The 24,871-nt window shown below is 40.1% G+C and overlaps 1 pseudogene; it reads left to right on the top strand.

The window, feature by feature from the left end:
* Positions 1–5,134: 5,134 nt before the first annotated feature.
* On the top strand, positions 5,135–20,354 carry LOC114263201 (chloroplast envelope quinone oxidoreductase homolog; annotated as a pseudogene).
* Positions 20,355–24,871: the final 4,517 nt, after the last annotated feature.

The following is a 24,871-nucleotide window of genomic DNA, read 5'->3' as shown; positions in this document are numbered from 1 at the left end:
TATCCGGCGAGGAAAAAGACTGAACTTTGAAATCTCGAATTCAAAGATAGGTAGAGAGAGCTTCAATGGCGCTTCGATCAGTCTTCGATTCTTCTCAGATTTGTATCGAATTTGCACATCCATTTGAACCTTCTTCTTTATGGATTGGTTCCTAATCCTCCCTGCCCCACCACCACCCTCCTCTTCCATCACCACTCACTCTCTCTCTTTCTCTCATCTGTTTCTTCTCCATTGTGAAAAGAAAACCCAATACAAAAGATCAAAGAAATCCCATTATTCTCTCCTAATTTTTGCGAACTCTCTTAATACTTGCACACAACAATGACTTCAACCTACAGTTCACTAAACCCATCAACAACACTTTTCTCAAGAAGCCACTTCCCAATTCCAATCTCTAGAGATTTCTCGCTTGAATTATTACACCTTGTGAACTCTAATTACGGTTTCAGAAGCAAAGAGAATTATTACACCCTAGAATCAACTTTCACTTTATCCCCCTCATATAGAAGTATAATATATCTCTCTCTCTCTCTCTCTCTTTCTCTCTCTCTCTACATGTGTATGCATATATGTATATTTTTGTGATTTTATTGTGTTCATATATATATATAGGTATGTAATGCAGAACCCTAATGGGACGAAGTTCCTTTATTGCTCTCTTCGGCTTATTTTCTTTTTTGACTTCCCTGATTTGGTTAAAATAATTTTCTTTGGTTTAAAATTGTGAACAAACAACACAAAGAAATTTGTGAACAAAGTTAAAGAAATTTCAGTAGTGTTTGGTAGAGTTTTAGAATTATAATTTGAGAATAGAGTTGTATTTTGAGTTTGTGAGTTTTAAAATTATGATTTGAGTGTGGAAAATTTGTTTGGTTATGAGTTTTGAAAAGAGTTTTAAATTGAGTTTGAATTGAATGATGTGACATATGATATTTGGTATAAAAACTTTTTTTTTTTTTGATCAGCCAAAAAGAGATTTATGATGATAAAAGTAAAGAACATGTAAATTACATTAACAAATCAGGGAAGTGCACCAAGCATCATAGCCACCCCCACAATCCCAACCAGGTTGGCATCGCAAAGGAAGTCCAATCATCTGCAAGCACTTAACCCACGATTGGTGAGAAGCCAATCAAGAGCAACTAAAACCAAAAAACAGAACAATAACACCAAACAGAACAGCATACAACAGCAGCTTGCATACAACAGGCCAAATTGCAGAGCAACATACACAGCAGCATGCAACAGCAAAACACAACATGAATCCGCCAGTAAAACTGCAGACCAGATTCCAGCTCTAAAGCCCACCAAGACCTTCAAAACCAGCCACAACTCATGGGCTCCTCACTTGATGCAATTCTTGACTTGATGTATATTTGTTACAAACTGATGAATAGAATAATCACTTCCTACCCTACTAGACTTCATCCACATGGCCACTCTAACCTTGATGATGTCGCAGAGGACTTCAAAATTGGGTTGAACCTTGTTGAAAATAACTTCATTTCTGTGTTTCCAAACAGACCAAAAAGTTGCTAAAGGTAATACTTTCCAAATCTGTAGTACCTTTTTTTTAAACTTCCAACCATTCTACCACTACAACAAGCTATCCACTGAGCCTAGAAGAACCCACTACACACCCCACCATTTGATGATGCTGGACCATATTCTTCAAACGAACGGACATTGAAGCATTATGTGGTTAAGTGATTTCTCCCATGAGTTACACAAAGCACAAACAACACCTACATTTGTAGTAACAACTCCAAATTTTTTCAAAAACTCAATTGTCTTAATTCTCCCCTTCCACACCAACTAAGCAAAGAATTGAGACCTTGGGGGAGTTGCATTATTCCATATTAAAACAGATAAATTTTTCATTGGTCCAACAGTCAACTCACACCAGTTAAACACTAACTTAATCTTGAAACAACCAGAACTGTCAACTTTCCATATGATACTGTCCAGACTCTCTAAACATATTACGGGTCCTGTTCCTAACTCCATTTTCAAGTTGCTTAGGTCCTCCTATTCCTATGCCAATCAATTCCTTCTAAAGTTGAAACAACACTTCGCATCACTGACTTTATTAGCTAACATCAATTTCAAAGTAACCTCTTTGTCATTTGAAATACTAAAAAGCCTCAGGTATTTCTCTTTAAGACAACCTTTGCCCAGCCAAGCATCATCCCAAAACATAATCCTACTCCCATTATCAATTTTAATCTCAACATTTTTCATAAAAAAATGATGAAGTCTGGGATTTGAATATGCTATTGATAATATATCACTCCATATCCTAGAGCTAGAACTGTCAACCATGTGGAATGGAAACCATCTCCCATCAGCATATCCATATCTGTTGAAAATTAGCTTTTTCTAAAATGCATCATCTTCAGATCCAAACCTCCACCACCACTTGGCAAGAAGGCTATCATTTACTGCTTTCAAGTCCCTTATGCCTAATCCCCCAAACTTTTTACTAGTTGCAACCTCTTTCCACTTCACTAGATGGATCTTCCTCTTCAAATCAGTATCACTCCATAAAAAAGCTGCTTGAATCTTCTCAAGCTACTATTCCAGAAGGTATCCTGAAAATTGACATGTAACAAATTGGTAAATTGGCTGGCATAAATTTAATGAGTGTCACCCTCCTAGCAAAAGAAAGCATTCTTCTCTTCCAACCGGCTAATTTAGTTTTGAACATGTCCACTACAGGTTTCCAAGATTGCTTTCTTCTAGGATTAGCCCCTAATGGCATGCCTATGTATTTGAAATGTAATTTATGACTTGTGCAATTAAGTCTGGAAGCAAACTTAGCAACTATTGCCTCATCAAAACCCACTCCAGTGACAGCACTCTTGTGATAATCAATTTTTAAACCAGACACTACTTAACACTCACTTAATATTTGTGACCTCCACCTAATCTGCCTCGCAGAATAGAATTGTGTCATCAGCGAATTGTAAATGCGAAACATTCACACCACCAGCCCCAATAGTAGCCCCTCTTATCAGACCTAACTCTTTTGCTCGAACCAGAAGCATATTTAAGCCTTCAGCCGCAACATTGAACAAAAAAGGGGAGATTGGATCCCATTGCCTCAAACCTTTCTGTGGAATTGCTTCCTCAGATGGAGACCCATTCACAAGAATTGATATTCTAGCTGAAGATAGGCAAGCTTTCATCCATTTCACCTATTTTAACCCAAAGTCAAATTTTCTTAGCCTCCGTTTGGGAAGTGGGTTGGCTTTTTAGCTTTTTAATTTTTTTGGCTATTTTAACCTGAGCTAAAAAGCTTGGTTTGAGAAGGACTTTTTGGCTTTTTTGGCTTTTTTTTTTTTGTGAGAGAAGAATGTAATGATTATGGATTAGATGTGATATTTTGTTTGTTGTAGCTAAAATAACCTATTTTGTCTTTTGTGGCTATTTTAGCCACAAACCAACTTGCCAAACAACACCTTAACATATCAAACAAAAAATTCCAGTTTACTGTGTCATACGCCTTTTCAAAGTCAAGTTTTATAATTAGCCCACTTCTTTTGATTCTTTTTCACCAATCTACCACTTCATTTGCTACCAATATGCCATCTAAAATATTTCTCCTACTCAAGAATACAGACTGGGCTAAACTAATGATGCCTGCACTTGACTTTGATGCAAAAACTTATAACTCATAACCAAATACACAACCCAAAATTCTATTCAAAGCCCATAAAATTTTTTTAAAAAAATTCACAAATATTTTTTTTATAATATAAAAATAACAGGTGCAAAAAAAAAAAAAAAATCGAACATTGTTTCGGTCAACCGGCGAGACGACCGGTTAGCCTAAATTTTCCTGCCTTGAAAAAAGTTTTCAAAAGTGAGTGTGGAATTAATTTGTGAAAATGCTAAACAAACGCCACACTTAAAAGTGAGTGTGGAACTATATTTTGACCTTCAATTTTCTTTGGTTTAAACCTAGAAAAATTCTGTGCACGTAATTTTTCTGGTCTGCCCAGAATCTATAGACTGGATTCCAAAATCTCTAGATTAGAATCCAGAGAAAATCTCTAGGAAGTTCAAAAAAATTCCCAGAATTTCTCTAGAGAGAATTTCTCTGGAAAAAAATTCTTTAAGAAGTCCAGAGAAATTCTCTAGATCAAATTTTCTTTGGATTGATGTTGAGGGACCTTAGACACTATAAAAATATTAGATGCCCTTTATGCTATAAAATTTTAATACCAGGACTAAAAAAAAATCCCATAGAATTAATTTATTGAGATTGATGGAGTAATATTTTCATTATTTTCTAATTACATTTAGCTAAATAGTTAATTTGTTGAGGCTAATATGGATGCTATAGGGTCCAAACTAAAGAGTAATTCTATTTACATAATACAACAACGGGACACTTTTTCATAAATCTCTTTTCACTTATTTATGTTCCATTTCGTCCACATTATTTTCTTATATTTCAATAAGTCCTATGGGTACATGGTTACCAAAATACCAGTAATAATATTTACATTTACAATATGAATGTTCCGTAATATGAATGTTCACACCGTCAATGTGAATGTTCACATCACCAAATTGCTAACCATTCAAAAAATATTTGTAAGGGTATAAATGTTCATAAAATACTTTAAATATGAAAATTAAGATTAGGTAGATCAATTGTTCAAATAATAGGACTTATTGAAATACGAGAGCATCTTATGAACTAATTGTGATACAAAAACTTAAAAAAAAAATTTCTAATAAATCTCCCTACAACGAAACTCAGTACACATTATTCATATTGTTTGGATATAAATTGTTGAACAAAACTCAAATATTGGAATATAAATTTACAAACAAAAAATAATTATTCAGACATAATTGAATGAAATGTATATTTGAATAATTTATTTTTATTCATCAGTTTATGTCCAAACATTTCCATTTTGCTTAAAAATTTATATCCCAACAAAAATAAATAATGTGTAGGGAGATTTCTTATAGTTGCCAACAAAATTTCCCTCTACAAAAATATCACCCTCCGCCACTGCTTTTGCTCTGTAGTCACATTGCCGCTGCTTCATTCTTCTTCGTTTTGTTCTTTTTGCATCTCTCTCTCTCTGAAATCTTCAGAGTTTGCAATTTGTGAATGAAAATGGCAAGGAAGCTCATGAATGCCGTTCAGTACAACTGTTATGGAGGAGTTGCTAGTTTGAAGGTAACTTCATATGTTTTTTTTTCTTTCTTTTCTTTTCCTTTACTTTCTTTTTCGTTTTGACTCTTCTCGGCTTTCTAACTGCGTTTTTTTATTTTGTATTTTTCATGTAACTACTATTTGTGCGGACATCTTTTATTTGTGTTCTACAATCAAAGGGGACGAATTTCTTTTATTTGTGTCAAAATTTTTTAAATTATGAAGATAGTTGGGTTTTTTTATGGTTGGATGTGATATTTGTGAGAGAAAAAGTGAAATGATTATGGGATTTGATGTGATATTTTCTTTGAATTTGTTTTTTTTTTATTTATTTATTTTGTAACCAATTTGTCTTTTAGTAAAAAAAACAAAAAAAATAAAAAAAAATCCTTCCCAAACACCCCTTATGTATATTATTCTAATAATTAATAAAATAATTTCAAAATAAAATACTTTGTATTTTCAAAATTTTAGTAGATCGCATCCTCAAAATTATAAAAATTCGCAACCCAAAAGTCAGTATTGAATTTTTATTCTGACTGTTTTTACTACGCGATTTCATTGGGCCTTTTTGTCCAACCATTACAGTGAGTTTGTATTTACTGCTTGATCTAAATCTGTTCGTTTTAACTTTAAGCCTTTACTTCTAGTTTGATGTTATGAAATCATACAAAGACCTATAAATACAGTGGCACAGAGCATGTTTTATAGCTTGAGAGTTTAACATCAAAATCTGGTTGCATTATCCATTGAGAAATACTATGGATCCCAAATATTCTATCAAATATTTTATCAAATCTCTCATATGTGTGGGATTCATACAAATCCACATGTGTGTCCCACACCCATGTGAGAGATGTAGTAGAATATTGGGGTCCGAGCATAACTTTATCCATATTAATTTGTTTAATCGTATAAATGCTTTTTGAAGTTAACTGTAATTAATGAATTTACCACCATTCCAATTGGTATTAAATTGCGTTTGATGAATCTTGCAGCATGTCGAAATTCCTATTCCTGTTCCGAAAAGGGTGAGATTTTGCTAAAACTGGAAGCAACAAGCTTAAATCCAGTTAATTTGACAATTCAAAAAGGCACCAAGCGTCCTTTTTTTCCTCGCAAATTTCCTTTCATACCTGGTAATTTCATTGATGTCTAGTCTAAATCTACACCTTAATTATTTGTTAGAGTTCCTTTTCTTTTATGACCTTGTATGTTTCTGTATCTACCTTTTGTTTTCCTAACTGAACTATGTCTTGCCTCAATTTTAAAATTGGATATCTATTTAGTTCGTTGTATCTGAGGATTTTTGTCCTTCACTCTTGCAGATCAAAGAGTTTGTTCCTCCATGTTATTAGGATGCTTTTTTCCCCACAAATAGACCCTCATTGTGGCATTAATTCTTAGCTAATATGGTCGGTCAATCTAATGGCAAGTTTGTCATGGCATCACCAGAATTGGGAGAAATTTCTAGAAAGAAATGAATGAGGAAGAGCAATGGAGTTTGTCATTGGAATGAAATAACAAAAGTTTATAGAACTGTTACAAATTCAGTAGTTCACAAATAATCTTAAAGGTTTCTCTTTTGTTTAATACCCATGTCATTTGTGAATGATTCATGACTCTTCTAATTCTATGTGGATTTGAAAACTTCATTTTCTCTTAATTTAACGGTATTTACTTGACCACTGTATCTCACATTTGAAGGAGTTTTCTTGCATTTATGTAACCTAATACCTCAAGTCTCATGCTAATGTATTAGTTATAGCCTAGGGTATTTATAATGTAAACCTTAGAAGAATTAAGGTTCCTTTCTAGGCTGAATTTTTTTTCCTGTCTTATGGCTGGTGCAGCAATTGATATAGCAGGAGAAGTAGTGGAGGTTGGAACTGGGGTCACAAAATTTAAAGCTGGTGACAAAGTTGTAGCCTTTCTTAGTCTTTAATTTACGCCAAGTTGTAGTATTTACTATCTGTAAGTGTCATTTACACCATGTTGTAGTATTTACTATGTATTTCTTCACAGTTGGGCAAAGCCAAAGCAGCGTTAGTCAAACTCGTAATTAAAATACATTGCAGGATCACAACTTGTTTCGCGAGGAGATAACATCATTAAATCATTATGCTTGTTTTTAGTTTTCTAAAAATACTTTTTAGAAAATTCTACTTTCTTGTTTTTTATTTTATTTTTGTTTTTATTGAATTTTTTTAATATTTTGAGTAATTTTTAAAATTTTTAGATACACCTAACATAAACACACATAAAAAGTATAATTTTTGTAAAAAAAATCTTTTAAAAATTCACTAAATATCAAAAATACAAAAGTAAAAAAATAAAAAAAAATGAGAATTCAGTATATTTTTATGTATTTATTATTTTTTTAAAATATTTTTTCATAAATTTTTTACTTTTTAGATACATCTAAATAAGGTGTATCTAAAAAATATAAAAAAACAATACTTAAAATTTTAAAAATATTCACCAAAAATAAAAAAACACAAAAAACAAAAAATCAAAAAAAATTCAATTTTCAAAAAAAAAAATAATTTAAAAAATTCAAACCAACCGGACATGGTTGTCTCATAAGTCAAAATCTTTAGGTCCCTCTCAACATCAAAACTGTATATAACCACGAAATTCTGTCACCAACAATGATTCATCTCCCATTTTCCTCCCACCCCCTTTGACCCCCCTCTCTCTCATTGGTTACATTTTCTTTTTCTTTTTCTTTTTTTTCCTGCTCCTCCAATCACTACTCGCCACGTGACAAAGGGGGGTGAGGGAGTGACCCCCAAAAGGGGGTCCCAAGCATTATTCTTCTGTCACTGTCACCACTCCAGAAGGAGTAATTTTTACGATTTTCTAAATTTACAATTTTGAAATTGACGGCGTTAAAGCGATCTTTCCACGTAATTGATCTTATTTTTAAATTGTTTTCCCCATTATTTTGACATTGTCTTCCTCCTGTTAATCTTGGTCTCCTGAATATACTAAAGAGAGAAAACTAAAAAATTTGACATGAAAATATCCCTTAGGATTTTCAGGGGTTAATTCCCCCCGATTTTTGTATCTGATTGTTCATGGAACTGAATCACAGGGTGGGGGTGGACTATCTGAGTTGGCGGTGGCTAGCGAGACAATGACAGTTCCAAGGCCACCTGAGGTATCAGCAGCAGAAGCCGCTGGCTTACCTATCGCTGCTCACACTGCTCACGTGTCCCTTACCCAACAGGCAAGCATTAAACTCGACGGAACTGGCCCTAAAAAAAATATTCTGATCACGGCTGCCTCTGGTGGCGTTGGTCACTACGCAGTTCAACTTGCAAAGCTCGGAAACACACGCGTGATGGCCACTTGTGAGGCGCACAACCTCAATTTCGTGAAGAGCTTAGGTGCCGATGAGGTAATAGACTACAAAACACCGGAGGGGGAAGCTCTGAAGAGCCCATCGGGAAAGAAATATGACGCTGTCGTCCACTGTGCCAAGGGCTTTCCTTGGTCGACTTTTGAGCCTTGTTTGACCGCAAACGGGAAGGTAATCCATTTGACACCCGGTCCGAGTGCCATGATGACATTGGCAATGCAGAGAATCACATTCTCTAAGAAGCAGCTTGTGTCACTGTTTTTAGTACCCAAAATTGAGAACTTTGAGTATGTTGTGAAGTTGGTTAAGAGGGAGATTTTTGGCCTTGGACCGTGGTCATGGCCGAGCTAAATTGGGTCCAAGTGCGTTTGGGCCGAGCTGGCTTGGGCAAATCCAGTTGGAGTTTGCTCAGTTAAAGTTTAGGCCCCATTTGGCCAAGATAATTCTCTGTCAGTCTGGTCTCTATTGTTCGCTCGTTTAGCTCGGCGAGTAAGGTCCACTGCAGACCGGCCTAACCGAGTAAGAGCTCGGTCATAACGGAGGGCTACTGTGCTCGATCATAAAGAAGCTTGGTGAGGAGCACTATTTGTCTCGTAAAGTAACACGGTCGTAGGAGGCTGGGTTTGCGCCGTCGGGCTGCCCGTTCGCGCCAACGCTGTTTGGCAGTTTGATTAGGTGGTGTTTAGCTGAATTTGCGCTGACCCGTTGGAGAGCGTGATCGGGGAGCAGGTCCACGCATCAATGGGCGAATGGATGTAGAAGTGAGCGCAAAAAGTATATAAATGTGATTGTGCTCCCCATGCTAAGGATGGAACATCTTCTGGTGAGAAAAACACTAACATATGGTCTTCTCTTCTCTCTCTTTCTCTCTCTGAGTGTGTGCTAACTTGATTGTTGGAGGGGTTTTCCGACAACACACAGCCGGGTAGCTCACCTTCGTTATGTTCGCAGGATGATCGGAGGAAGGCGCAGCTTGGACGCGAGAAGTAGAGGTGGTGTCAAATATTTCCTCCCCGTACAATTGGCGTCATCTGTGGGAAGTTTGAGCAGACACAACCTTGCCCTCCAAGCTCATCGGATCACCCTTCATGGCAAACAACGATGAAGTACCATTGTCTGCCATCGATGGTATTACCCCAGAATCAGTCTGATGGAGAGATGGACTTCCTGCCGTTCTGAACATGGCAGACCTGGAGACTTCCCCAGGAGGACTTCCTAGAGATGCACGAGATAAGCGCACCAGAGCTTTGGTCACTCGCGGAGTTCGAACGGACACCGGCGGCGAAGAGAGTCGCACGCTCAACGCTTGGAGCACAAGTTGAGGGACCAAGACGCCGTCATCCAGAGAATGGCGGCAGAGATGGAAGCTCTCAAACGGCAAGTCAAAGGAAAGGGTGTTGCTGGAGTGGGAAACCACAGTGAGCGCACCCAATCCCGCCGCTCAGGCAGCCAGAACCAGTAGCACATGCCCTCCCTTTCCATCACCAGAAGATATGGGGTTGAAGACTCAGACCCGTTTGCAGAGAAGTCTAGCACGCAAGATAGTAGCTACCATCCTTCACGTCCGCCGACGATATCGAGATATTCCTACTCCACTCGTTCGGAGGACTTGAGGGATGTCTTGAAGGAACGAGCTCGCCAACGGGAGGTCCAAAGGGTGCCGGCGCTCTAGCGATTATCGTACGAAGGTCACGCCAGTGAGGAAGTCATAATGCCGCCACCTCGTCCAGCCATACCTGTCCCTTTGGATAAAGATTTGGCGAGGCTGAGCGCCGCCCCCTTCTCCCTTGAGATAGAGACCATACCGCTCCCAGTGGGCTTTCACCAGCCCAAGTTTACGCTTTATGATGGGAAAATCGATCCGTACATGCATGTAAGCCATTTCCGGCAGGTCATGGTTGGACACAAGCGTAATGATGCTCTCATGTGCCTTATTTTCCCATCGAGTTTGGGCGAGTTGGGCTTGAAATGGTTTGAAAGGCTTCCGGAGGAAAGCATCGAAAGGTGGCAGCAGTTGGCGGAAGCATTCGTGACTCGATTCAAAACCAACACCAAAATGCCAAAGGAAGTGGACCATCTCCTGAGCATCAAAATGGAGTCGAGTGACTTCCTTAAAGCGTACAACGCCAGGCATTGGGAAACCTTCAACAAGATCCTAGATTGCCCGACCAACCTGGCAATCACCCAATATAAGCGCGGTCTCCCGGTCGGACATAGACTAAGGGACTCGCTCACGATAAACCAACCGACTTCCATGGAGCAGCTGATACAACGCATCAACGAGCACATCTGAGTAGAGGATGATGCGGTGGCGTCCACTGTGAAGACAAATCCGGTGGCAATGGACAAAAGGGTGGTTGGAAAGGTACATGCGGTTGGACAAGAGACAAACCGTCCAAATGACCGCGCAAGGGAATCCAACTGTGGTTCGGATTGTAGAAACCGGGGTAAAGGTTGGTGTAATGACCGAGCAGATTATCCTCGCAATGACGCATCAGATGCGAACAGAAAGTCGAACGCTGAGACGGGCATCGCCATGGTTTTTAAAATTCCAATCTACCGCATACTTAGGCCCCGTTTGGGGACTTACTTTTTTAGCCAATTAGCCAAAAAGTTACTAAATTAGCCAAAAAGCCAACAACTCATACCAAAAAGTCAAAGATTCTCTTTTCTCTCTACTTTTTGCACATCTTTTCGTAATTAGCCAAAAAGTCATCCCAAACATACAAGTTTTTTTTACCTACCTTTTTAGCCAAATAGCAAAAAGTTACTAAATTAGTCTGTTCCCAAACGAGGCCTTAGTGAAATCCGCGATGAGGTTTACGTCCGATTTCCCGTTAAGTTAGGTAATGCACAAAAAGGCTTCAATCCTCGGTACCGCTGCACATTTCATCGGGAGAGGGGGCACCGGACGGAGGACTGTTTGCCCTTGAAACAACACTTGGAGGAGTTAGTGGCAACCGGTCACTTGGACCGTTACATCGATAGGGGCGTCAGGGCCGCGCACCGCACACCGACTGAGCCAAGTGGTTCGGATGACCTAGAGGATCCACCCCAAGGAGTGGTCAATGTGATCCACGGTATAGTAGAGTCGGTGCGGGTATGCAAGCTCCAAGGGATGATCAAAAAGGCTAAACACATGAGGGAAGTTTTGTCGGTCCAGCCCACGATCAAAAGATGCAAAACCGAGGAGAAAAATGTGATTATCTTCTCAAGTAGGGATCTTGAGCGCATTCAAACGCCGTATAATGATGCCCTGGTGGTCACCCTTCACGTTAGGGACTTCGATGTTAAGCGCATCTTTATCGACCAAGGCAACTCGGTCGAGATCATGTACTACGATGCTTTCAAGCAGCTCAAACTCTAAGATACAGACTTGGCTCCGACAACTTCACCATTGGTTAGTTTTAACTCACAACTAGAGTGGCCATTAGGAAAGATAATCCTACCGGTCAAAGTCGGATCCATGGTCAAGCAGGTAGAGTTCTGGGTATTAAAGGTGTCATCCACATACAATTTGATCCATGGAAGGGGACGGCTTCATGCCATGCAGGCGGTAGCGTCAACCTACCACTAGGTCATGAGGTTCCCCTCGGCTACGGGGGAAGTTGAGGAGATTTGGGGTGATCAAGTCATGGCGAAGCTATGTTTTGTGGTAGTGAATGGGAGCCGAGCAGCCAAAGGCTTCGTGCAAATGATCGAAGGTCCAGAAGACCAGAGTGTCCTGAATGACGTAGGCACTACGGTTGAGGAAAAGGCTGTTGAAGAGTTGGTGGAGGTGCGGATCGACGCAGAAAAGCCTGACAAGTTCTTTTTGCTGGGATCTAGTCTCATCGCCCAAGAAAGGACTGAGATGGTAGAGTTCTTGGTGGCGAATATCGAAGTCTTTGCATGGACGCCATACGACATGCCTGGCATTGATCCAAGCTTTATTTGCCACCAACTTAATGCCTTCCCGTATGCGCGTCCTGTCATTCAAAGAACGAGGAGATTAACCCTTCATCACGCCAAGGTCATCGCTGAGGAAGTCAAAAACTTGCTAGAAGTAAGGGCAATCCAGGAAGTGCACTACCCTCGGTGGGTTTCGATCACGGCCGTAGTACCCAAGAAGAATGGGAAGTGACGAGTTTACGTTGATTACAAGACGGTCAACCGAGCTTGCCCCAAAGATAGGTTTCCTCTGCCCAGAATAGACCAGCTAGTGGATCTTACAGTCGGACATAACTGACTTAGTTTCTCAGATGCCTATTGCGATTATCACCAGATTGTCATGCATGCACCCGACCGTGAGATAACCTCTTTTACGACCCCAAGGGGATTGTTCTACTATAGAGTCATGCCTTTTGGTTTGAAAAATGCTGGGGCAACTTTCCAGAAGATGGTGACCAAAATGTTTGCCCTTCTGCTAGGCCGCACGATGGAGGCTTACATCGACGACATGGTGGTCAAAAGCAAGCAGCAGACCGACCGCTTATCCGACCTAGCCGAGATGTTCACCATTCTTAAACAACACAAGATTCGCTTGAATGCGTCAAAGTGTGCCTTCGGCGTGAGATCAGGGAAATCCCTGGGTTTCCTAGTCACAAACCGAGGCATTGAAGTGGACCCCTCACAAATCAAAGCCATACAAGAATTAAAGCAGCCCAACTCGGCAAAGGACGTGTAACATCTTGTCGGTATGGCAGCTGCACTTAATCGATTCATAAGTCGGTAATCAGATCGTTGTCGCCCTTTCTTTCGATCCTTGAAGTCCAAGTTTTCATGGGATAAAGAATGTGACAGGGCTTTGGCCGAGCTCAAGACGTATTTGTCTTCCGCCCCACTCTTGGTGACACCCAAGCTCGGCGAAGAACTCTACCTTTATCTGGCAGTTTCTCAACATGCAATTAGTGTAGCGCTTGTCCGGTCAGAAGGCATCCAACATCTCCCTATCTTTTACGTGAGCAAAACCTTGCTACCGGCAAAGTCGAGGTACTTGCCGCTGAAAAAACTTGCTTTGGCGCTAATGATGGCCTCTAGGAAATTATCGTACTACTTTTATGCTCACACAATTGTGGCGTTGATCGAATTCTCTCTGAAAGCCTTATTTGAGCGGGCGGATTTCTCTAGTCGAATTTTGAAGTGGGCAGTCGAACTAGGGTAATTCGACGTTAAGTTTCAACCCTGTACCGCTATCAAAGCCCAAGCCTTAGCCGACTTTGTTGCTGAATTCTTGCCTGGAATTCACCCGATATGCTTGGTGGATCTTACCGCGACAGCCGGGGTGGCGAATGTAAGCCCAATGAAAAATTGCACAACAGAGTGATGTTGGCGACGCGGAACTTGCGTGCCCGTCCACAAAACCTTTAGCGGAAGTGCACTTCAGCCCAGCAACACGACGATGGACTTGGGAATAACAGATCAACCTGTTGGGTCCGGCGCCGAGTCGCCGAGGGGGAATGAAGACGTGTTTGTTGAAATCATCAACGGCGAGCTTGTAGCGGACATAGCTGAGCAGCCGAGCGACCATGATCCCATCAACCTTCAAGCCTCTCAAGATCCCTTAGAATGTTGGAAACTTTTCATTGGTGACATGTGGAAACTCTTTGTAGATGGCGTCTTGAATCGGTACGGCGCCAGGCTGGGCATAGTTTTGATCTCGCTAGACGGTATAACGATCGAACACTCTGTCATACTCGGATTTTTGGCATCAAACAACGAGGCTGAGTACGAAGCACTGCTTGTCGGACTTAAAAGTGCGCTCCAATTGTACACATCCGAGTTTATGGTTTGCAGCGACTCCCAACCCGTTGTAAACCAAGTATCTGGAGTGTACGAAGCCAAAGATGACAGAATGGTCAAATACCAGGCTCTAGTGAGAAAACACATTAAGGAATTCTAAGCAATAAGGGTCCAACAAATTGGTCGTAAAGCAAACGGCCGAGCGGATGAGTTAGCCGGTCTAGCTTCCATGTTCGACAGTCCAACTCCCAATCCTCTCCTGATCAAGTTTCTTCCAAGGCCTAGTATTGAGGACTCCGAGCAGATGGAAGTACTATGCACTGAGCTTGGCCCCTCTTGGATGGACCCTATCATACTTTTCCTGAAAGAACGAACCCTCCCGGCCGAAAAAAATGAAGCACATAAAGTCCGGGTGAAGTCATAGCGGTTTTGGTTCTCTCCATCTGGTGCTTTATATAAGAAGTCATTCACCAGTCCGTATCTCAAGTGTGTTCATCCAAACCGCGTTGAAGCTTTCCTTTACGAGATCCACGAAGGCATGTGCGGAAGTCACATCGGGATCCTTGGCCTACTGCGCTATTTCACAAGGATACTGGTGGTTGTGCATGTAAGCAGACGCGCAGAAATATGTTAGAAAATGCAAAAAATGCCAAAAATTCGCCCACCAAATTCACTAGCCGGCCAGAGAACTTCTCCCTCTCACAAGTCCTTGGCCTTTCGCAACGTGAGAGCTGGACATAGTGGGGCCACTTCCAACCACGCCAGGCAACCAGAAGTTCTTTATTGCGGCAACTGATTACTTCACCAAATGAGTTGAAGCCGAGCCCTTAGTCACCATCAAAGAGAAGGATGTCAAGCGGTTTGTTTGGAAGAACGTGATAACGCGGTTTGGCGTCCCCAAGGCTTTGATATGTGATAATGGCACCCAGTTTGAAAGGCGGATGTTCAGAGGATTTTGTGAGGACTTGAAAATAAAATTCTACAATTCCACCCCGGCCTACCCTCAGTCCAACGGCCAAGCTGAAGCATCAAACAAGACCATTCTAGATGGGTTGAAGAAGAGACTTGAGAAGGCCAAAGGCAAATGGGCCAAGGAACTCCCTAATGTCCTTTGGGCATATCGGACGACCCCGAGACGCCCGACCGGGGAGACCTCTTTTGCCCTGGCATATGGCATAGAGGCGGTCATTCCATTAGAGATCGGCATGCCCACCATCCGTAGCGAAAATTTTGAGCCCGAGCTAAACTCTGAAGCCATTGCCTTGGAATTGGACCTAGCTGACGAGCGCCGAGAAAAGGCGTTAACCCATGTGGCCACATATCAACAAGAATTGTCCAGAAAATACAACAAAACAGTGCACCCCAGACCGTTTAAAGTCGGGGACTGGGTTTTAAAGAAGGTGATGGGCAACACCCTGGTGCCAGGTGAAGGCAAACTCGGGATAAATTGGAAAAGGCCGTACAGGATAATCGGTCTGGCGGGCAAGGGGGCATACCACCTAGAGGACTTGGATGGAAAAGGCATACGCCGGCCATGAAATGCGGCCAACCTCAAGCTGTATTATTTTTAGTCTTTGTCTTTTGTCTGTAATTTTTTGTGAAGGGACAAGTTTCCCCTTCATTTATGAATGTAATACTCCATTTGCTAATGTAATAGAAATGAATTATTTGTTGTGCTCAAAGTAATGTAGTGAATGAGGGGAAACTGCCTCTAAAGCCGAGATGATTTACCCCTGCTAAAAGAGTTGATGATTTGCTCAACTCTGAGGTTTTAGCCGAGATGATTTACCCCGGCTAGAAGAGTTGATGATTTGCTCATCTTTGATTTTTTAGCCGAGATGATTTACCCCCGCTAGAAGAATTGATGATTTGCTCAACTCTGAGATTTTAGCCGAGATGGTTTACCCTTGCTAGAAAAGTTAATGATTTGCTCAACTCTGAAGGTTTTGCCGAGATGATTTACCCGGCTGGAATAGTTGATGATTTAAGTAAGCTAGCCGTGGTGTTTTATCACGGCTGATGGAGATAGTATAGCCAAGATGTTTTACCCCGGCTAGAAGAGTTAGTGATTTGCTCGACTCTAGATAATTTTCATTTTTCACAGCTGGGATAATTTACTCGGTTCAATCAGTTTACGCAGGGCAAGAATAGCACTGTTAAATGAAATATTACGGCAAACATTGCAAGAGTATAGGCAAAATGAGAACTTTTCATTGAATAGAAAATTTGGTACATGTAGTGGGGCTTGTAGCCCGGTTACAAAAATTCAAACGGAATTCAAAAAAAAAAAGAAGACAAGTCTAAACTACTCTAATGGGGAGAGGTCGGCAAACTCATCCCCAGCTCCTTCCGTCGTGACCTCTAGGTCAACAACAACAGCTTTTTCCTTTCCGAGCTCCTACTTGCTACCCTCGTCCTTAGCTTCTTTTTCTACCTCCTTTTACAAAGCGTTGAAGACTTCGTTGGCGTAAGGAATCAGGTAGACCGACAAAAAGGCTGGGGGCGAAGAAGCAAACACCTCGGTCTCAGATCCTTGGTCGATTTTTTCGCAAGCAACCTTCCAACCAGACTTGAAGTAAATGTCCTTGGTGGTTTCGACTTGCTTGGTATAGTTGTCCTCGGCCTTCTGGAAACCAAGATTGTTGGCCTCGTCCACGGCGGCCTTCCTCGCCTCTTTTTTGGCTGCAAGTTGGGCTTCTAGCTTGTCCCTCTCTTGCTCTGCCTTGCCGAGCTGGCCAAGGAGTCTTGCGTTGTCAGCATTCGTCATTTCAAATGAAGCCTTTGCCCGGCCAAGCTTAGCGGCCACGTTTTTACCGGTGTTGTTCAGCTCGGTGACTTTGTGGCGTAGGTTCACTATTCGATCCATGACCATGTGCTGCTTCTGGAGGGCCTGTAACAAGAAAAATTTAAGCCGAAATCAGAAGACAAACTTAGCTCGGCAAAAGCGAAATAAGAAGATAAACCGAAGTAATAATAAGACATGGTAGGGTTTAGAAGCATACCCTGGTCATGGATTTGACCGCAAATTTGATTAGCCGGGTGTCTGGTACGTGTTCGCTCCCGGGCATGTTGCTCGGCAGAAGCAACGCCTTCGATAAGTCGAAGGCAAGGAGATGCTCCTTGTCACTCTTAACGGAAGCGGTAACCTGGATCTCCTTGCCCCGATGTTTCAACTCCGGCCTCCAGACTGCAGCTGGCTCGGCCTCACGCGTCATTTGTTCAGTGCTCAGTTCGACAACAAGCTCCGTGGAGGGGTCAGCTGACTGTGCTCTCTTGTCAGTTCAACGCGACTCGGAGGGGGCGGTCGTGGAAGCCAGGGCGATCATGGTCCCCGAACTCTGGCCGACTGATGGGGCTGGAGGTGGAATCTCGGTTGAGGTAGCGGTAATCAGGTTCTTGATCCTGCTCTTTTTTGCCATTTCTTCTTCTTCGATCAGTCGTATTAGGGGCACGTCAGGCAGACTTGGATCAGGAGGAGAAGATGGAGCTCGGAGAAAGTTTATGACCTTACTCCTGCGCGATGCTGAGTAGCAGTAGAAGGGGACGTAGCCGAGAAGACCGTGACAATCTTGGTGGCGATACCGTAGTATGGCTTTGATAGCAACCTCGTTTGGGTTGAAGTAATTTGCTTGTAAGGCTTCGATAGCTGCAAGGAAAAGAGCGGTTAGCACGAAATAGTAAAGGAAAGTAATTTGACAGGTCAGTGAACACGACTTACATGTCAAACTGAAGTTCTTGCTGATGTACCAGCCAGGCACATCTGCTGTCTCATAATTCCCAGATACCCAAAAGAAGTCGTCATCATGCATATCCTTATCCAGGGTACCGGTTACCAGTTTTTCCTTGCCCGGTCTAATTTTTAAATAATAGCTAAACCCATCGGCCGTGTGCCTGAGGGTGTATTGGCGCAAAATCTCGGCCAGTGCTAAGTTCGGGCCAAGCCGGTTGTTCAGCTTGGCTACGCCGTTTATTATTCTGAATATATTTGTCGAAACTTGTGTTGGCGTTAACCCGGTACGCCTAAGGAACTTACGCATTAGCGGCTGAATTGGAAAACGTAAGCCTTCTTTGACTATAGACAGCACAGTGAACGGGCGTTGGTCCAATCTACCCCATGGGGTGGTGTCCTCTCCATCGAGCTTAAGATAGACGTCTGCGAGTACGCCATATTCCTCTCAGAACACGGCTAGTGTGCTCGGCGTGTCAACAATGAAGCGGTAATGCCCCATGTGAAGCCGACTAATTTCAGCACGGCTATGTTGGTTTTGCAGAATATCGTTCAATGGCTGCTCGGCCTTTGAGAGCCTCGGTGTTGGTGTCTGGTCTCCTAGGACTCTGCAATAAAAGGCAAGTATAAGTGATAGCGCGGTCGTGCAAACGAGCTCGACTTTAGCCCGGACATTGGATATGCGACATTACTCGGTAGCTCAGTCGCTCAAGCAGACTAGATATTAGCCCGGTCGAGCGGCCTCACGTTTTTTTAGCTCGGTTTCTACCCAAGTCTCACAAACTTGCAACTTGCTCAGTTTTTGTATTTTTCGGGATCAAAGGAAGACCTGGAGCCCGGTCTGCCCTAGATCCTCGCGTGTTCATCACAGAAGATGATGAACAGTTGAGGGAGAAGGGGTAGATGTGGTTTTTGGGGGCTACATCCTAAGTTAACTATATTCAAAGTCCTAAAGCCTACTGTTACCATGCCCTGGACTCAACTATGAGAATCACAGGCCCAGTTGTACAGTAAGAACACGAGTAACAGAGGAGGAGCAGAAGAGATTCGAAGAACTTACCGGATTGGAGGCGAAAATCGAATCTTTAAGCGCGGAAACACACCTGAGCGACAACAGCGAAGCCAAATCCACCAGATAGATGCTATGATGTGGGCGAGAATAGTGTTGGTTAGAGGGGGTTGCACTATAGCTCTGGGTCGTTGGGTTGTCTGGGAGGGAAGATGAACAGTAAGGAAGAAATGTGAAGCGGCAAGCGACGTATATAGAAGAGAAAAAGAAGCGCCAAAATTCGAACGTGAAGAGGCATGAGGTTGGCTGTTCGAGGCCAATGAATGAGTGACGCGTGTCTGTAATGACGGCGGCGCCAGTACTGAAGAGACAGGTTGGCAAGTCGAGGTGCCGACCGAGCATGGAAATTAGCACGATTAATGGCTTGCTGAGTAAGGCCGGGCAGAGGATCAACCCCGGTCGATGCATGTAATCCCAGTCACGCTAGCGCGGACGGAATTAAGGGGCAATTGAGAGGGAGATTTCATAATCTGGCCTTGGGCTGTGGTAATGGCCGGGCGAAATTGGGTCCAAGTGTGTTTGGGCCGAGCTGACTTGGGCCAATCCAGTTGGAGTTTGCTCGGTTAAAGTTCAGGCCCCATTTGGCCAAGATAATTCTCTGTCAGTCCGGTCTCTATTGTTCGCTCGTTTAGCTTGGCGAGTAAGGTCCGCCACAGACCGGCCTAACTGAGCAGGAGCTCGGTCATAACGGAGGGCTACTGAGCTCGGTCATAAAGGAGCTCGGCGAGGAGCACTATTTGTCTCGTAAAGTAACACGGTCGTAGAAGGCTGGGTTAATGCCATTGGGTAGCCTGTTCGCGCCAACGCCGTTTGGCGGTTTAATTAGGTGGTATTTAGCTGAATTTGCGCTAACACGTGGGAGAGCGTGATAGGGGAGTAGGTCCACGCGTCAATGGGCGAATGGATGCAGAAGTGAGCACAAAAAGTATATAAACGTGACTGCACTCCCCATGCTGAGGATGGAACATCTTCTGGTGAGGAAAACACTAACATATGGTCTTTTCTTCTCTTTCTTTCTCTCTTTGAGTGTGTGCTAACTTGACCGTCAAAGGGGTTTTTTGGCAACACACCGCCGGATAGCTCACCTTCGTTGTGTTTGCAGGACGATCGGAGGAAAGTGCAGCTTGGACGCGAGGAGTACGGGTGGTGTCAAATATTTTCTCCCCGTACATTGGTGAAGGAGAGGAAGCTTAAGACTGTGATAGACTCAAAGTATCCTCTGAGTAAGGCTGAAGAGGCTTGGGCTAAGATGATGGATGGTCATGCTACAGGGAAAATCATAGTGGTGTTTTAAATATCATAATATGTGGAATTAGTTTGGTTGTTTTGTTCTTTGTTTTTTTATGTAATTAAAGAAGAGGGTATGAATGTGATCCATGTTTTATACATGAATGAGTGGGAATGTGTTGTGTACTGCATTAAGTTAGTTAAGGTATTTGATGATGTGTGTTTTTCTGTTAAATTTATACTGTGTTGATCCATCTTAATATTTTTTTGGCAATAATGCTCAGCATTTAAATTTAAATTCAATTTATATAAATTGACTTTTAATGATGTGTGTATATTGAGTGTTGTTAAAAAAAAAAAAATTAAAAAAAGGGGGAAAAAAAGAGATTGTAACTTTTAACTTCAAAGAAGTCTTAACATTTTATTTTAGGGCAAATTACCTACACCTCTATTCAAGTTTAACGAAATTACAGATTTTTCTCTAAAATTTTAAAAATTACATCAATTCCTATTGAAATTAACGTCTTTAACGGATATCATAAATTGACTAAAATGTCCTCTTGACAAATAAGGGCAAATTATCTACACCTCCTTGAGGTTTAGCTAAATTATAGATTTTCCCTGAGGTTTAGCTAAATTACAGATTCCCCATGAGGTTTAGTTAAATTATCATTTTTAAGTAACTTATGAAATGTAAAATTAAAATAGAAAAACACTTCACACTAAAAAAAATTAAAGTTTTAGAAACCAAAATTTAGGGACAAAATTATTTTTAGGGGACCAAATATTTTTGTTGCGAAAAGTGTCATTATTATATTTTTAGCAACGAAAATTGAATATTTTTTGGTATCAATTTGTTTGTCTAAAAAAATAAATCATTTTGAGACCAAATTATATTTTTCCCTAAAAGTCTATTTATTATTAACATTTTCGAAATTTTATTGCTAAAAGCCTTATTTTTTACTTTTAAGGGCGACCTTTTAGTGACTATCCTCCCGACGAGAGAAATTAGTCCCTAATTGTATTTTGTAACAAAATTTTCACTTTTAAAGATAAAAAAAATTGGTTTCTAAAACTCTTATATGTTATAGTGTCAGATGGTGAAAATATCACAAAATTAACAAATAATTACATAAGCTAAAAACACAAGAAATAGTTTGTCAAAAGATTCTTAGAATACGTTTAGTTTGATTTTTAGAAAAAAAAATTAAAAATATTAAAAATTAATTTGGTTAAGAAATAAAAAATAAAAAATAATAATTATTTTTATATAATTTTATCTTTTGAGTGGTTAGAAATAATTTTTACAAATTAAATATATTTTTTCATATTTATTTTTATTAAATAAGTTTTTATTTTTTTAAAAAAATTATAATTTTTTTTTTCTAAACAACAAATCAAACTTGATTCCAAAAACTTAATTTTTTTTTCCATCTAACGTAATTCTTTTGTAAATTTTGTTGATTTATCAAAGGGATTTCAGTAGGGGCAATATCGTCCATCAATTTATATTTTGGTGATGTCTGCTGATTAATCTTAACGTTTAGTTAATGGTAAGGGTTAAATTATTATACAAATATAAATCTTGGGAGGTGTGATGTAATTTCTGAAATATCAAGAAAAATTTGTAATTTAATTCAATCTCAAGGGAGGTGTGAGTAATTTGCTCTTTATTTTATAAGCAAGTTAATAAACTGCATCAAATAAACTGGGCCAAACTTATCCATAATTTTTAATTAGTCAATAGCCCACTAAGGCCTGTTGATTGGGCCGGTGAGGGTTGATCAAGCTTGGCCCAATCAAAAATAAATACTTTAATAACTCCTCTTTTTGGGCTTTTTTTTTTCTAGGATAAAGGACAGTTTAACTCATTTAACTTCAAAAAGTCTTTAAGAAAGAGGAGAGTAGCTTAGGAAGGACATACCATAATTTTTTCTTTTTTTATTGATTATATTGCCCTTTCACACACACACACACACACACACACATGAAAATCAGATCCATATATACACGATCTCATATATTTGAAAATCTAATCAGTGAATATCTTGCAAAAACTCGATCTCGAAATCTGAAGATCTCGCCATCGACAATCTTGCCGTTAGTCAACAATAGACGATTCACTGCCGACGATCTCACCAAATTTGGTTTAATCACATGTTCATCGGCAATCTTGAAATCTGTATCAACAAGAGCTTTATATTTCAAATATGTACAAATCTGAATCAAATTTTGAGAGTTTCACCAAGAATGAGAGTGTTGATCCAGTTTTAGAGGTTTTACTTTGATCACGTGTTTGATTATTGTTCGAGTTTGATCATGTATGTTGATTTGTTAATTAGTTATTTTTTATTTGTTTGTTTGTTTGTTTGTTTGTTTGTTTGTTTGTTTGTTTTTGGTTGATTAATTATTTTTATTTTATAGAAAGAAAGTAAAATTTTATTCTGGTACTATGTGTTCTGCTTTTGTTTAGGAGTAAAATTTTACTCTGATTCTATGTGCTTTGTTTTTTGTTTGAGAGTAAAAGTTTACTCTAGTATTATGTTCTCTGTTTTTGTTTGATAAAATTAGAATAAATTTTTTTTTCTGGTATTATGTGCTCTATTTTTGTTTGATAGAATGACAGTAAAATTTTACTCTAGTATTCTGTGCTTTTGTGATTTGTTTTTGGATTCGTAGTGACAGTAGAATCTTACTTTGATTGCCAGTACATTTTTACTGTAAACTGATTATAGATTTGAAAAATAGTTCCAGCTCTTATGTTGTTATGCAAGTACATCCAACATTACTGATGATGAAATGGATTTAGTTCCTATGTTTTGTCGCCATGAAGAAAGGACTTTTGTTGTCTTCTGGATGGGTGAATGGAATTACTTATGTAGGTCAAAGATTTGTTGGAGATGTAAAGAATTTTTGGATTGCGTTATGTAAATATGCCATGGAGATAGGATTTGAGATTGTGTATGTAAAAAATGACAAGTGTCGGGTTACTATTGGATGTCTATCCAAGTTTATGATTTGCTTTGTGGTTGAATTTGACGTTTTAATATATTTTTTTTCATGTGGTTGGATTAGTTTCATACAAAGGAATTAATAATAGAGTTTGTTAACATGAAGATTTTGAGCAAAATTCTAGTCTTAAAAATAGTAAACATTACTTTTCTTAATATGAATGTAAAATTTTACTCCTATTTAGAGTAAAATTTTATTATATTTCAAAGTAAAATTTACTTTGAATTGATAGTAAAATTTTACTATGTTGGAGTTTGTTTAATATGAGTGAAATTCTAGTTTAAAAGATAGTAAAATATTTTCTTAACATGAAAGTAAAATTTATAACGATCCCAGTTTTGACCCAACACTGGTGGTAGTCCGAACTCAGGTTTATGGTTTCTGAATGTTGTTTATTGTCGTTTTCCCGTTATTCCTCCTTAAATTTGATTATTTGGACGTGTTGAGCGTGTCCAGAACAGGTTGGTTGTTTCGTTTTCAAACCTTATGTTGCTTGGATTTTTGGTCCTCCGCGCAAGCGAGATTTGCGAACTCTCAGTACTTTGCACGTCTACAAAAGTTCAAGAAGAGTGTTTTCTACGCTTGAGCGGCGTTGCCCACACTCGAGCGGGTGGGTGCTCGAGCGATCTTTCTTGCGCTCAAGTGGTTTGTCTGTTTTTTTGCAAAAGTACTGGATGTGTGTATTCTGCGCTCGAGTGGGTCACTTCTTGCGCTCGAGCAAAACAATTTATTGTGTCTGACGCTCGAGCGTCAACTCTTGCGTTCGAATGGACTGTGTGTATATCAGTTCGTAAAAATGACTTTTTACATCACTTTTTCAGATCTTTTCTTCCAAAAACCCTAAAGTAAGATACTCTCTCTCTAAAATACTCTGTCTCTAATTTTCTCCTAGATCCGTTCATCTCTCTGCCCTAGTGTCTTTAGGAAAATGGTAGAGCATCTTGAGAGCTCCGTTTTGATCCGATTGGAGTTTGGTTTCGGCGTCGTTGAAGTTTCATCGTTGCTCCATTGGTCTTCTAAACTTGAGGTAAGGACTCTCTACACCTTAATATGAGTTTTAACTTGGTTATAGGTTATTGTGTGAAAATTGTGAGATTTAGAGGTGTTTTGAGCAAACCTAGGGTTTAGGTTCAAATTTGAAAAGAGGGGTTTCTATGTAGGTGTTATATAAATGATTATGGGATTTGGATATGAGGTCATCTTGTGTTAAAATAGTTAATTTTGACCTTTGGGTTAATATTTGAAAAATAGGAAGCTTTGCCCTAAAATGTCCTGAATAAGTATTTTATATAAATAATGAAATTGGTATGGAAAATGTGAAATTGGGAGGATGTATACATGAATGGTATTGTTGGATTTGTTTAATTGCTCACTTATGGAAATTTGAAGATTTATTTGTTTTGGAGATTGCATATTTGTTTAGAAATATCTGCTTTGGACTATCGATGGAGGATAGTCATGATTGTTGTAGACATTGCATGTGGATTAGGCGAATTGAAACTAATCCCTTAACCATAATCATTGAATATGATTATGAATGATATACATTATATATGTATGATATTTGGAAGG

The sequence above is a fragment of the Camellia sinensis genome, chromosome 14, assembly GCF_055761805.1.
Source record: "Camellia sinensis isolate YWXY chromosome 14, ASM5576180v1, whole genome shotgun sequence".
NCBI lineage: Eukaryota > Viridiplantae > Streptophyta > Magnoliopsida > Ericales > Theaceae > Camellia > Camellia sinensis.
Note: the sequence above shows the minus strand (reverse complement) of the source record. Positions and strands in the feature narration are given on the sequence as shown.